At 43.7% G+C, this 13,292-nt stretch overlaps 1 pseudogene; it reads left to right on the top strand.

The window, feature by feature from the left end:
- Positions 1 to 1,027: 1,027 nt before the first annotated feature.
- Positions 1,028 to 1,145, top strand: LOC124608184 (annotated as a pseudogene).
- The last annotated feature ends 12,147 nt before the right edge of the window (positions 1,146 to 13,292 follow it).

Below are 13,292 nucleotides of genomic sequence, written 5' to 3'. Positions count from 1 at the left end.
TGTGTTATAAAAGGAAAAAACATTAACTGAGTCAACATCACACGTAAATTCTATCCAACTTTATATGAGCATTGAGATTCGCAGCATTGAAACAATTTTTTTCTTTAGAGATCGGAGACATTAGTATGCGGAAAAGCTTGTGTTTCCTCAGTACAACTATTCTCGGAGTCTCGTGCTTTTTAAGGAAATAATTAACGCATGTCTCTCAAACAAAGCTGTAGTAGCGTGGAGTTACACCTCATATACATAAGTAATACGGGGATCATAGGGCATCAAATTATACAGATATTACTACTATTGAAAAATACATATTAATAGACAAATTACTAATATCTACTCACTAGTCCATCATCACACTTGTTTGCAACAGGACAATTCTTGCTTAATAATTGTCTTTTACATGCTTTCAATATAGTCAGATTCTCACATATGCGGTGCCACTCTACTTGATTTAATCGATCATTTCGTCATTCCTGCATATTATTCAATTGAATGTCTACGTTAAATTTTTTGTCTGGTGCTATCCCATACTAACGCATTAAGATCCACAAGCGATCACATAAAATGTATTCACGGACATCAACATTGTTTGAAGACAACTTACACTGATTAACTGTGGAGTTTTTTCAGGTACTGTGCGCCAATTATGATAGGACAGTCGGTAGTGGGTGCCAATTTTGAGAGTAAACATCAACCCAGGAAAATGAGTAGGCCATAAGCTAAAAACAGAATTAGAACCCAGATGTATCCCAGGCAATAAGTAGGTCTCTGGCTAAAAATAGAATTGCCCCGGGAAATGTGAGGATCATGGGTTAAAAAAAGCACCCACCACTCCTGGGACACCACAACCTGATCTAAAACTGGAATTGAAAGTAGACAACTGGATTGGGGGGGCGGGGGGGCGTTGGGTTGGGGGTGGGGGAGTTCCAAGGACTGATGGGTGCATACCCCTCATGTCACCTTTTGTGATCTTAGCTAGGCTGGGTTAATTTTGTTTACTATTTTGTTCTGCTCCTTAAACAGGAGCGCCAACGGCATTGCCGCAGTGGTAACACCGGTTCCCGTGAGATCACCGAAGTTAAGAGCTGTCGGGCTGGGCTAGCACTTGGATGGGTGGCCATCCGGTCTGCCGAGTGCTGTTGGCAAGCGGGGTGCACCCAGCCCTTGTGAGCCAAACTGAGGAGCGGCAGTTCCGGTCTCGGGAACTGACATTCTGACGGGAGAGCGGTGTGTTGACCACATGCCTCTCCATATCCATATCTAGTGACGCCTGTGGGCCTAGGATGACACGGCGGCCGGTCGGTACCGTTGGGCCTCCATGGCCTGTTCGGGAGGAGTTAAAGAGGAGCGCTGTGGAATTTAGGATATAGTTTAAACCTAGTCAAATCATAAGCTTATAAGAGAAAATTCCGGAGTGAATTATCAAGCTTATTGAGGTTGAACATGAATTGTCAGTGGGATCAAAACTAACACCTCCTTCAATTCCTTGTACAGATAAATAATTCACCAGAAAATACCGATGTAAAAACATATATGTAACGAGAGGATAAAACTTTGGTTACTGAAAACCTTGATTTGATGAAAGATAGCACTCATTTTAGTTTAGTTCTAATGGTTCAATATTAAAGGAAAAAATACCTTTAATATACAGTTCATCCTATCACAACCTACCAATATCAAAAAAACAAACGTAAATTTTTAGGATTTATTCTTGACAGTAAACTAACTTGGAGGTCTCCTATTGAATGCAGCGCTACGTTATCAAGAGTGATCTCTCCTCTAAGGACTCTGGTAGCCTGTACAACTTCATAGAATCTAAGAGCAGTGTATTTTCATTTTTTTTTTCCAATCTGTGTTAAGGTAGGGGTTAGCACTATGGTAAACAGCAAAAACAGAATATATATTCTCGGAATCCAAAAGAAGGCAATCAGAGCAATGGCAAGGGTACGTAACAGAACACATTGTAAGCCTTCGTTTATTAAGCAAAAGCTCTTACGAGTGAACATCTCAATAGCTGTAGCGCAAAACACATTAGCAAAAACTAACGACAAGTCAGGTATATATAGAAACAAAACTGCCCAATAAATTTTCAAATAAGGCCCAAAGTATTCCTGTCAAATTGCTTAAGGAAAAGTTGCACAGCAAATCCATTTTGTTCGTTAAAATCAATTCTTCATATTATCAGTAAGTACGTAACTTTGTTTTACTGTATTTACCTAAAATTTCATACTAAGAAATATTAATACCGCTAATTAAGGGTACTCATCAAGTTTATTGCATGTATTTATACCTAATGACCAATAAAAAATCGGAATCTGATTATGGATGTATAGAAGTCCTCTCTAAGAACTCTAGAAACGTGAATAACTATTTTTCAAACATCCTATGTAGCGTCTCCCTTGATAAACTGTATAAATAACAGCTTTTTCTACCCACGCTCATGCTGAAAGAGAGATCTAGGACACAGATAAACCAATCACAGGAGCAAGTTAATTTGTTCTTCCTGTTTAACGTCTGCAATTCCTGGAACTCTGCCTCAGGGCATCTGAAACCTCCCGGAGTAAACAACTGCCGCAGCGGCGAGCAATTTACTGAATGCACAGCTGACCAATATCGAAATGGCAAAGCGAGCAGAAGTCTGTGAATCCGCTGCCGTAGCCGCCTAAACGGTGAAACTTTATCAGATTCCACGTGAAAGACCTCGATATTCCACTGGAAGCGTACAGCGCAGCGGAATCCGGCGGCGCGAGCTGCCCACGCACCATTCGGAATGGCGTTTCTGGTCCGTTTGATGTCGGAAGCCGCCACTTCGATACGTATGATCTCTTGGATCTCTCGAGAGAAAAGAAATAACACTGGTGTGTGAAAGAATCGCGGACTGCCAAGAGACGGCAGGCTAAGTGATATTTGAGACACACCCTCTGAAGCGCGCATGCATCTCTAGACAATTGAGGGGATACATGTACTTGATCCATTTTAGTATGGAACTCTATTAAATCAAGCAATGAAAAGCCGCTCCACGGACAGTTTCCAATACCATTACCGAGTAAGAAAATTACTCAAGCAGTTCAGTTTTAAATATCTCTGCTCGCTTCTCTCCACTACATTCTTCCTTACGGTAAAGAAGGAAATATAACAGTGGAATTGTGGAATTTGCACGACGTGATCCAGCGGCAAAACCGTGAAGATTATTTACAACGCATCCGTCGGGAAAGCTTGAAGAGTGACATCTGGTACCTTTACGGGGAGGAGATGGCAAAGAACATCTGTGAGTTTGACAAGTTACATCGCAAGAGAGGTAGATTGTTAAGCAGCCTTGCATTTTTACTGAAATGCCGCGACAAACAAACCATCCCTACGACTGCTAAATTTAAATATTGTATAAATTCTGCGGCTGCCATTAGAATTAAACGACGGGCGAGTGCAGCACTTGTGAGAGAAAGGGTGCGCAATACACGTCAGGAATTGTGCTTGGTGTCCAGACAATTACTATCACTCCATCTGAAGATTTCAGCGAACCTTTCAGCGTTATCCTGCAACTGGCTAGACAGTGCCACTTGGGTACTGGCTGACTGGACAGAACGACAAGCTGAGGTTCGTCAAATGACTAAATACGATCGACTCGAAGCCCGAACGCAAGAAGACTCGCCAACAACACGTACCGTGTTTAATCTCACGGAGAAGACTTTCGACGACGCTGCAGTTTCGGTGCTAGAGAAGGGTCTGAATTTGGCACCTACACCAGGGACTATTCCCATCCGAGATGTGATTAGTGGAATAGAGCAGGCTGTTTCGAAACCTCCTAAGGATGCTGCCAAAGAGATTAGGCGTGACACATGCCGCATCTTGACTCAAGCTTCATCTAACAGGTCCAACTTTAACATCACCTCAGCTGAAATAAATGCTCTACGAGAATTGAGAGAAGACCAAGACATCGTCATCTTACCTGCTGACAAAGTAAATGCTACTGTGCTTCTCTCACGTACAGAATATAACAGCAAGATAAACAAACTGCTCGTCGATCCTGCATATAGAAAATTAAAAAGTGATCCGACGGGTAGGATCCAGAGGAAAACCGTGGAACTCATCAGAAAGAGCTCGATTCCAGCGAAAGTCGCTAAGGGTTTCCGTCAACATGCTGCAGTTACTCCTAGACTCTACGGCCTACCCAAGATCCGTAAGAATGGGGTGCCTCTCCGTCCCATTGAAAGTAACATAGGACCACCTACTTAGTTTGTTGCCAAATACCTGACATCACTATAGGGATCTCTCGTAGGCAAGTGCGACCATCACATTCGAAACTTTGAAGATTTCATAGGTCGCCTGAGAAACCTTAGATTGCAATCATCGGATCTGTTAGTGAGTTTCGATGTTGTGTCTTTATGTACAAAGGTGCCCTTGCAGGACTCTTTGGAGCTCATTAGCAACGAATTTGAGGAGGACATAGTAGCATTATTCAAACACGTGCTTACTTCAACATACTTCTTATTGCAAGACCAATATTTTGAACAAGTGGACGGTGTCTCCATGGGAATCCCTCTCTCTCCTGAGGTGGCCAATTATTTTATGGAGGACTTTGAAGAAAAAGCACTACAGTCAGCCACTCTCAAACCCTCTTGTTTTCTGCGGTATGTGGATGGTACATTTGTGGTGTGGCCACATGGACTTGATACTCTACCTATGTTTCTTCAGCATCTGAATTCGCTCCATCCGAATATAAACTTCACAATGGAAATGGAAAAAGATGCTACTTTACCTTTTCTTGATATCTTGGTACGAAGGAAAGCAGATAGAACCTTGGGACACAGCGTCTACCGCAAGTCAACGCATACAGATCTATATCTGCAGACCACAAGCTGCCATCATCCTACACAATGCGGTAGTGCATTACGTACGTTGGTTCACAGAGCACATGTGGTATCTGATCCTGAGAGCCCGTCGAGTGAAATACAACATTTGAAGACAGTGTTCCGACAAAACGGTTATTCTGAGAGACAGATACGTAAAGCATTCAGGCACAGGCGAGTTCCATCTATGGAGCAGAATGAAGATACGAAGACACCCACCACTTTGGCCTTTTTGGCGTAATTTGGCGCGATGTCGTCAAAAATCGGAGGAGTCCTCGAAAGTTACGGAATTAAGTGTGTTCTTCAACCATCTGCAAAACTGAGAAACCTGTTGGGTCCAGTGAAGGATGACCTTGCCCTGAGGAAGTGTGGTGTGTACAAGAGTCCTTGTCAGTGTGGGACACCGTATGTAGGCCACACATGCAGCACAGTACAAGAACGCTGCAATGAACATCAGCGTCATACACCCCTTCATCAACCGGAAAAGTCGGCAATTGCGGAACACTGCCTGAATACAGGACATCGTGTGATTTACGAAAGGACGGAAGTTTTATCCCCGGCATCATCTTTCTGGGACTGCGTCATTAACGAAGCAATACACGGACTATCAGAGACACCAAATTATCGTCTGTTTTCCTCAACGACTATACACAGCTTATGTGTTCACCAGGCTTAAGATCCAATTGCAGATTCTCTAAGATAAAGAAATAAGTGGAAAATGAATCATTCGGAAATACCAAACCACATTAATGTAAACAACCAATATAAACTCAATTATTCCAAAACTTCATTTTTAAAGTTCAGATCCAATTACACGAAAAGTATAAATTCGAATACAGCCACCTTGTATTGAAGCATTTGATTTTTTGGTTCTTTTCTGTGATTCTGAAGGTGACTGAGTCAAATATAGTCAGTTGTCGAATGGGTCATTGTTGACATAAAATACAGAATGCTGGCTACGAAAGTAAACAGAAAAACCAGAGACATTAACACACCGACGAGTAACTTGTCACATTATTGCGACCACTGCCTATGTTCGACGTCAACGTCCAGTAGTAAACACTCACGAACGGGACGTAGCAGCACTAGCAGTGGGGGGTATACGTAGCTTGTTGGAGGACGCGGTAAACAGTGCAGTATTTGTCGTACTGCTGAAACGAATCGATTTATCTGACGTCCAACGGCTTTCGGGAAAAGGGTGGAAGCATTTTCGAAACGACTAAGTTTCTAAACTGTTCGTATGCCGCTGTAGTTAAAGTGTACTGTGCGTGGCAAAATGGCGCTATCCAAATCAGGCAGGCAAAAGTGGCGCACCACGGGCCATACATGACAGGTGTGCACGGAAACTACAGAGATGTGTACGGGCGAACAGACGTGCCATTGTTAAGGAACTCTCCGCCTCGATGAACCAAGAGACTACCAATAGTGTCTCCTCAACAGATGTTCAGTGAACTTTGCTGCGTATGGGCCTAAGCAAGAGGAGCCTGGTTCACATGCTGACGGCTGTTCATTTGCGACGTCGTCTGAGATTTGGACGCCAGCATCGTAACAAGACGAATGTGTACAGCCCTGTAACAACGATCGGAAGGGTCCAGGCCGGAGGAGGTAGCGTTAAGGTCTGGGGAATGTTTCCGTGGAATTCCATGGGTGATCTCGTCATTCTGAAGGCCCAGTGAATCAACGCAAGTATGCATCTGTCCCTGCAGAGCATGTCTACCTCTAAATGCAGTTTGTTTCTTACTCGGCTCGATGGCACCAACGAACAGGATAATGCGACGAGTCACACACCTCGCAGCGTACATCCGTGGTCCGAACAGCACCAGAATGAAACTTCCTGGCAAATTAAAACTGTGTGCCGGACTGAGACTCGAACTCGGGATCTTTGCCTTTGGCGGGCAAGTGCTCTACCATCTGAGCTACCCAATCACGGCTCACTCCCCGTCCTCACAGCTTAACTTCTACCAATACCTCGTCTCTGACCTTCTAAACTTTACAGAAGCTCTCCTGGTTTCAGGAGAGCTTTCGAGTAGAAGGAAGGAGGGTTCATTAAAGATAAATCCCCCGCCAACGTCTAGGACATTACAGACGGAGTATTAACTGGACCTTGCTCAACTAAGTTCCCTGACATTTGCCAATAGGTCTTTACACAAACTGCAACTAACCGAAGTCAGAATGGTCTGACAAGAATCCGATTCCACCTTTCCCAGAAACGAAGTCAGTGTGTCAACCACTGCTCCGCGTCAATCGGAACTTTGTGCAGAAGCTTCAAATTCCATACGTGAGTATATTTGCAGCCACAAGTCGTTAACAGAAGTTACAGATTTCAACAACACATTTATGTGCTTTTGGTAGTGTAATTAGTGACAGAAATTAATTACTGATGAATAGTACGTACTTGCGTAATTGTAAACAACAGTAGCGTCTGATCGATAACAACTTATTTTATCAGGTTCAAAAAAGGCATTCTTTTGTTCCCATTTTACTTTTTCTTTGTTCCCTATTTTCTTTGCTTATTATATAGTCAATTAACTGCCTCAAACTGTAGTAATGACAATCTGTACGGGCCTGGAAACGAGTAGTAACATAACAGTACTGTATCTTTCTGAATGTAATTTATATATTAAAACCTATTTCTTAAATCAGCGTTTAGAATGCGACTTGAAAAATACAGGCATATAGTCTTAAAGAAGCCAGTGTTTTACCTATTTTCTTATTCACAGATGGAATTTCTCGTACTAACTGATACGAAGATTTCACCCATTAGTTAAGGTAAGTTTCATCTCCAGTTGCTCATTGCGTATGCGATACCACGGAATCTACTATGGATTTTAATACTACCTTCTGCTTGATAACTATTTCCAAGGCATTCGTTGTCTCCTATACTAAAGTGTTTATTGAATTATATCTGACATATTTTTCTTTCTGCAGACACACATATTACGATGTTCCGCAAGAGCGTTCCTTCTTAATTAACTGAGAGCGTAGAATCCTATTAAAAGCCTTTCAGACAACAAACTAATTTTTCATCTTGTAAAGTGACTGCTACCTTTGGAATTGGATTGCTACTGTAACTAACTCCGAACATGCACTTATTTGTGAAAGCTATGCCCTATCATTGATAAAGTTATGATTCATGTCACTAATTAACGTAGTCTGACTACAGCAAGAGTGTGCAGTACACACTTATGTTGATAGTGTTGCTAGAGGTGCTTGGAGTCACAGAACAGAAAGCTGAACAGAAATGAACATTGAAAATCATCTCGATGATTCCAGCAATAGTAAAGGTGTTTTGGTAACTCTGCTTGCAGTCGACCAGCAATGTAACGCCGATTTGTGATTACAACACATATAAACCACTATAGAAGTACGTACAGCTTCTCTTCTCTTCTGTTTTTACCAGCATGAAACCTACCTTATTTACTACAAATGCCTGCATAAAATGGGGTAAGAAATATTCAGAATAGGGAGTGCTATCTTTAACGTGAAAATTCTATGTGATAATCGTAGACTGAGTCAATCAACATAGCCGAAGGTTACGTCTTGAACTACATGATCGTATAATGGCTGCAAAGTATTGGTTTCGTTGGCGCAGTTAAGAAATAATTACCAGGGATATCGAAATAAGCAAGAACGTTTGAACATAGCTTCTTCACATAATTTGTTTGTAAAATCAGCTGAGTCATATATGTGCTAAAAAACAGAACAATAGATATCTTCTTAGTATCCATGGGAGACGTGTTAGGTAAATTGCAGAATTACTTATTATGTGAACGATGTTCCATACGCGACACAGGTCATTTAATACGCTAGACTGAAGAGTGATTGCTTTGACGGTATAAGTCTTCAGATTAAGTTACAAAATGACATTCTGTACCTAGCCTCGTGTCTACCGGCTTCACAAAGACACAAGAAGTTCATAATGGCACAAGGAATGCAAATTCACTACCTCTGTTCATAACAATTACGCGATGTGAATTCGTGAAAATTTAGTCGTGAAATACGAGTACCTCACAAATGATAAACAAAATAATTTTGCAGATACAATTCGGATAACTCCAATAATATAAACAAGCTGACCAAATAGTCATGCGGCATTCGACAAGATACAGTCTCCCTCATGTCACTGAGAAGAAGTAGGAAGCATCTGAAGAGCTACATAACGGGGTATAGCACATTGACTCGCGGCTTCCAAAAGCGTCTGATCAGTCTTCTGTAAATGTCTCAAAGAAAAGTTTCAAAGATATGGAATGTCTGTAGTTGATACTGGTAGAGGATCGTCTTTGCATTCATGCTGCAATAACTACTTCGTCAAGTAACGAAAATACAGGAAAAGTTATACTGAGTGTTGAAAGCGACAATTTAACAGCCAAATTTCAACTTGATAGTGGCATATAATAAAATATTTATTTCACCGATAGGATGTTATCTCGTAGTGCCGAGAAATGGAAATGAATCAGCGGAAATGGCAACACCATGAAACCGAATATTCTACGTGGTTTCGGGACTGCAGCCGGATGATATTGACCTCTGGCCGCAATAAGTCGGCTGCCATTCGTTCAGCCACCTTCACATGAGTGTCCGCAACTGAGACTGCTACTTCAAGGTGTCGGCCTTATAGCAAAAACTGACGAGGAGACGAATGCGCATTGGCGGCTGTCACAGGAGCGTCTTCTGTCGAAATCCGCTCCCTCTGCAAATATTGTTCCATCTGTGGCGCACTGGCACATGTGTAAAGTTGAAACTGCATGTCCGTCTTCTGTTGCAACGAGTGCTTGCGGTACTAAAAACAAAGTTCGGACGTCGCCAGACATGCCTCTCAGAAGAAATTAAAGAGATCACCGCGTTCCAAGGCCTGTCCGGTTGAAAGCCGCTGTCACAATTTATAAGATCTTGTTCTAGACGTATTTCCACAGATTCCTTAATTACTTAGCCCAAAAGGATCTCACAGGGGCGAAGATCTTTGTGGTAGAATAACGCATAAAGTGTCTGTGGTAACGCAATGCTCATCTACATCTACATCTACATAGATACTCTGAAAATCACATTTAACTGCCTGGCAGAGGGTTCATCGAACCACCTGTAAATTCTCTATTATTCCAATCTCGTATAGAGCGTGGAAAGAACGAACACCTATAGCTTTCCGTACAAGCCCTGATTTCTCATTTTTTATCGTGGTGATCGCTTCTCCCTATGTAGGTCGGTGTGAACAAAATATTTTCCCATTCGGAGGAGAAAGTTGGTGATTGGAATTTCGTCACAAGATTTCGTCGCAACGAAAAACGCCTTTGTTTTAATGATGTTCAGCGCAAATCCTGTATCATTACGGTGACACTCTCTCCCATATTTCGCGATAATGCAAAACGTGCTGCCCTTCTTTGAACTTTTTCGGTGTTCTCCGCCAAACCTATCTGGTAAGGACACCACACCACGCAGCAGTATTCTAAAAGAGGACGGACAAGCGTAGTGTAGGTAGGCTCCTTATTAGATTTCTTACATTTTTTAAGTGTCCAGCCAATAAAACGAAGTCTTTCGTTAGCCTATCGCACAACATTTTCTATGTGTTCCTTACAATTTAAGTTGTTTGCAATTGTAATACCTAGGTATTTAGTCCTCTCCCATGAACCATGGACCTTGCTGTTGTTGGAGAGGCTTGCGCGCCTCAGCGATACAGATAGCCGTACCGTAGATGCAACCACAACGGAGGGGTATCTGTTGAGAGGCCAGACAAACGTGTGGTTCTTGAAGAGAGGCTGCAGCCTTTTCAGTAGTTGCAGGGGCAACAGTCTGGATGATTCACTGATCTGGCCTTGTAACACTAACCATAACGGCCTTGCTGTGATGGTACTGCGATCGGTGAAAAACAAGGGGAAACTACAGCCGTAATTCTTCCCGAGGGCATGCAGCTTTACTGTATGGTTAACGATGATGGCGTCCTCTTGTGTAAAATATTCCGGAGTAAAATAGTCACCCATTCCGATCTCCGGGGGGGGGGGGGGGGGGGGGGAGGGGACTACTCACGAGGTTGTCGTTATCGGGAGAAAGAAAACTGAAGTTCTACGGATCGGAGCGTGGAATGTCAGATCCCTTAATCGGGCAGGTAGGTTAGAAAATTTAAAAAGGGAAATGGATAGATAAAAGTTAGATATAGTGGGAATTAGTGAAGTTCGGTGGCAGGAGGAACAAGAGTTTTGGTCGGGTGAATACAGGGTTATAAATACAAAGTCAAATAGGGGTAATGCAGGTGTAGGTTTAATAATGAATAAAAAAATAGGAATGCGGGTAAGTTACTACAAACAGCATAGTGAACGCATTATTGTGGCCAAGATAGACACGAGGCCCACACCTACTACAGTAGTACAAGTTTATATGCCAACTAGCTCTGCAGATGACGAAGAAATTGAAGAAATGTATGATGAAATAAAAGAAATTATTCAGATAATGAAGGGAGACGAAAATTTAATAGTTATGAGTGACTGGAATTTGGTAGTAGGAAAATGGACACAAGGAAACGTAGTTGGTGAATATGGATTGGGGGTAAGAAATGAAAGAGGAAGCCGCCTGGTAGAATTTTGCACAGAGCACAACTTAAACATAGCTAACACTTGATTCAAGAATCATAAAAGAAGGTTTTATACATGGAAGAAGCCTGGAGATACTGACAGATGTCAGATAGATTATATAATGGTAAGACATACACTCCTGGAAATGGAAAAAAGAACACGTTGACACCGGTGTGTCAGACCCACCATACTTGCTCCGGACACTGCTAGAGGGCTGTACAAGCAATGATCACACGCACGGCACAGCGGACACACCAGGAACCGCGGTGTTGGCCGTCGAATGGCGCTAGCTGCGCAGCATTTGTGCACCGCCGCCGTCAGTGTCAGTCAGTTTGCCGTGGCATACGGAGCTCCATCGCAGTCTTTAACACTGGTAGCATGCCGCGACAGCGTGGACGTGAACCGTATGTGCAGTTGACGGACTTTGAGCGAGGGCGTATAGTGGGCATGCGGGAGGCCGGGTGGACGTACCGCCGAATTGCTCAACACGTGGGGCGTGAGGTCTCCACAGTACATCGATGTTGTCGCCAGTGGTCGGCGGAAGGTGCACGTGCCCGTCGACCTGGGACCGGACCGCAGCGACGCACGGATGCACGCCAAGACCGTAGGATCCTACGCAGTGCAGCAGGGGACCGCACCGCCACTTCCCAGCAAATTAGGGACACTGTTGCTCCTGGGGTATCGGCGAGGACCATTCGCAACCGTCTCCATGAAGCTGGGCTACGGTCCCGCACACCGTTAGGCCGTCTTCCGCTCACGCCCCAACATCGTGCAGCCCGCCTCCAGTGGTGTCGCGACAGGCGTGAATGGAGGGACGAATGGAGACGTGTCGTCTTCAGCGATGAGAGTCGCTTCTGCCTTGGTGCCAATGATGGTCGTATGCGTGTTTGGCGCCGTGCAGGTGAGCGCCACAATCAGGACTGCATACGACCGAGGCACACAGGGCCAACACCCGGCATCATGGTGTGGGGAGCGATCTCCTACACTGGCCGTACACCACTGGTGATCGTCGAGGGGACACTGAATAGTGCACGGTACATCCAAACCGTCATCGAACCCATCGTTCTACCATTCCTACACCGGCAAGGGAACTTGCTGTTCCAACAGGACAATGCACGTCCGCATGTATCCCGTGCCACCCAACGTGCTCTAGAAGGTGTAAGTCAACTACTCTGGCCAGCAAGATCTCCGGATCTGTCCCCCATTGAGCATGTTTGGGACTGGATGAAGCGTCGTCTCACGCGGTCTGCACGTCCAGCACGAACGCTGGTCCAACTGAGGCGCCAGGTGGAAATGGCATGGCAAGCCGTTCCACAGGACTACATCCAGCATCTCTACGATCGTCTCCATGGGAGAATAGCAGCCTGCATTGCTGCGAAAGGTGGATATACACTGTACTAGTGCCGACATTGTGCATGCTCTGTTGCCTGTGTCTATGTGCCTGTGGTTCTGTCAGTGTGTCAATAAAGTTTCCCCTTCCTGGGACAATGAATTCACGGTGTTCTTATTTCAATTTCCAGGAGTGCAGATTTAGGAACCAGATTTTAAATTATAAGACAGTTCCACGGGCAGATGTGGACTCTGACCACAATCTATTGGTTATGAACTGTAGATTAAAACTGAAGAAACTACAAAAAAGTGGGAATTTAAGGAGATGGGATCTGGATAATCTGAAATAACCACAGGTTGTACAGAGTTTCAGGGAGAGCATAAGGGAACAACTGACAGGAATGGATGAAAGAAGTACAGTAGAAGAAGAATGGGTAGCTTTGATGGATGAAATAGTGAAGGCAGCAGAGGATCAAATAGGTAAAAAGACGAGGGCTAGTAGAAGACCTTGGGTAACAGAAGAAATATTGAATTTAATTGATGAAAGGAGAAAATA

This window comes from Schistocerca americana, chromosome 3 (assembly GCF_021461395.2).
Source record: "Schistocerca americana isolate TAMUIC-IGC-003095 chromosome 3, iqSchAmer2.1, whole genome shotgun sequence".
Lineage (NCBI taxonomy): Eukaryota > Metazoa > Arthropoda > Insecta > Orthoptera > Acrididae > Schistocerca > Schistocerca americana.
Note: the sequence above shows the minus strand (reverse complement) of the source record. Positions and strands in the feature narration are given on the sequence as shown.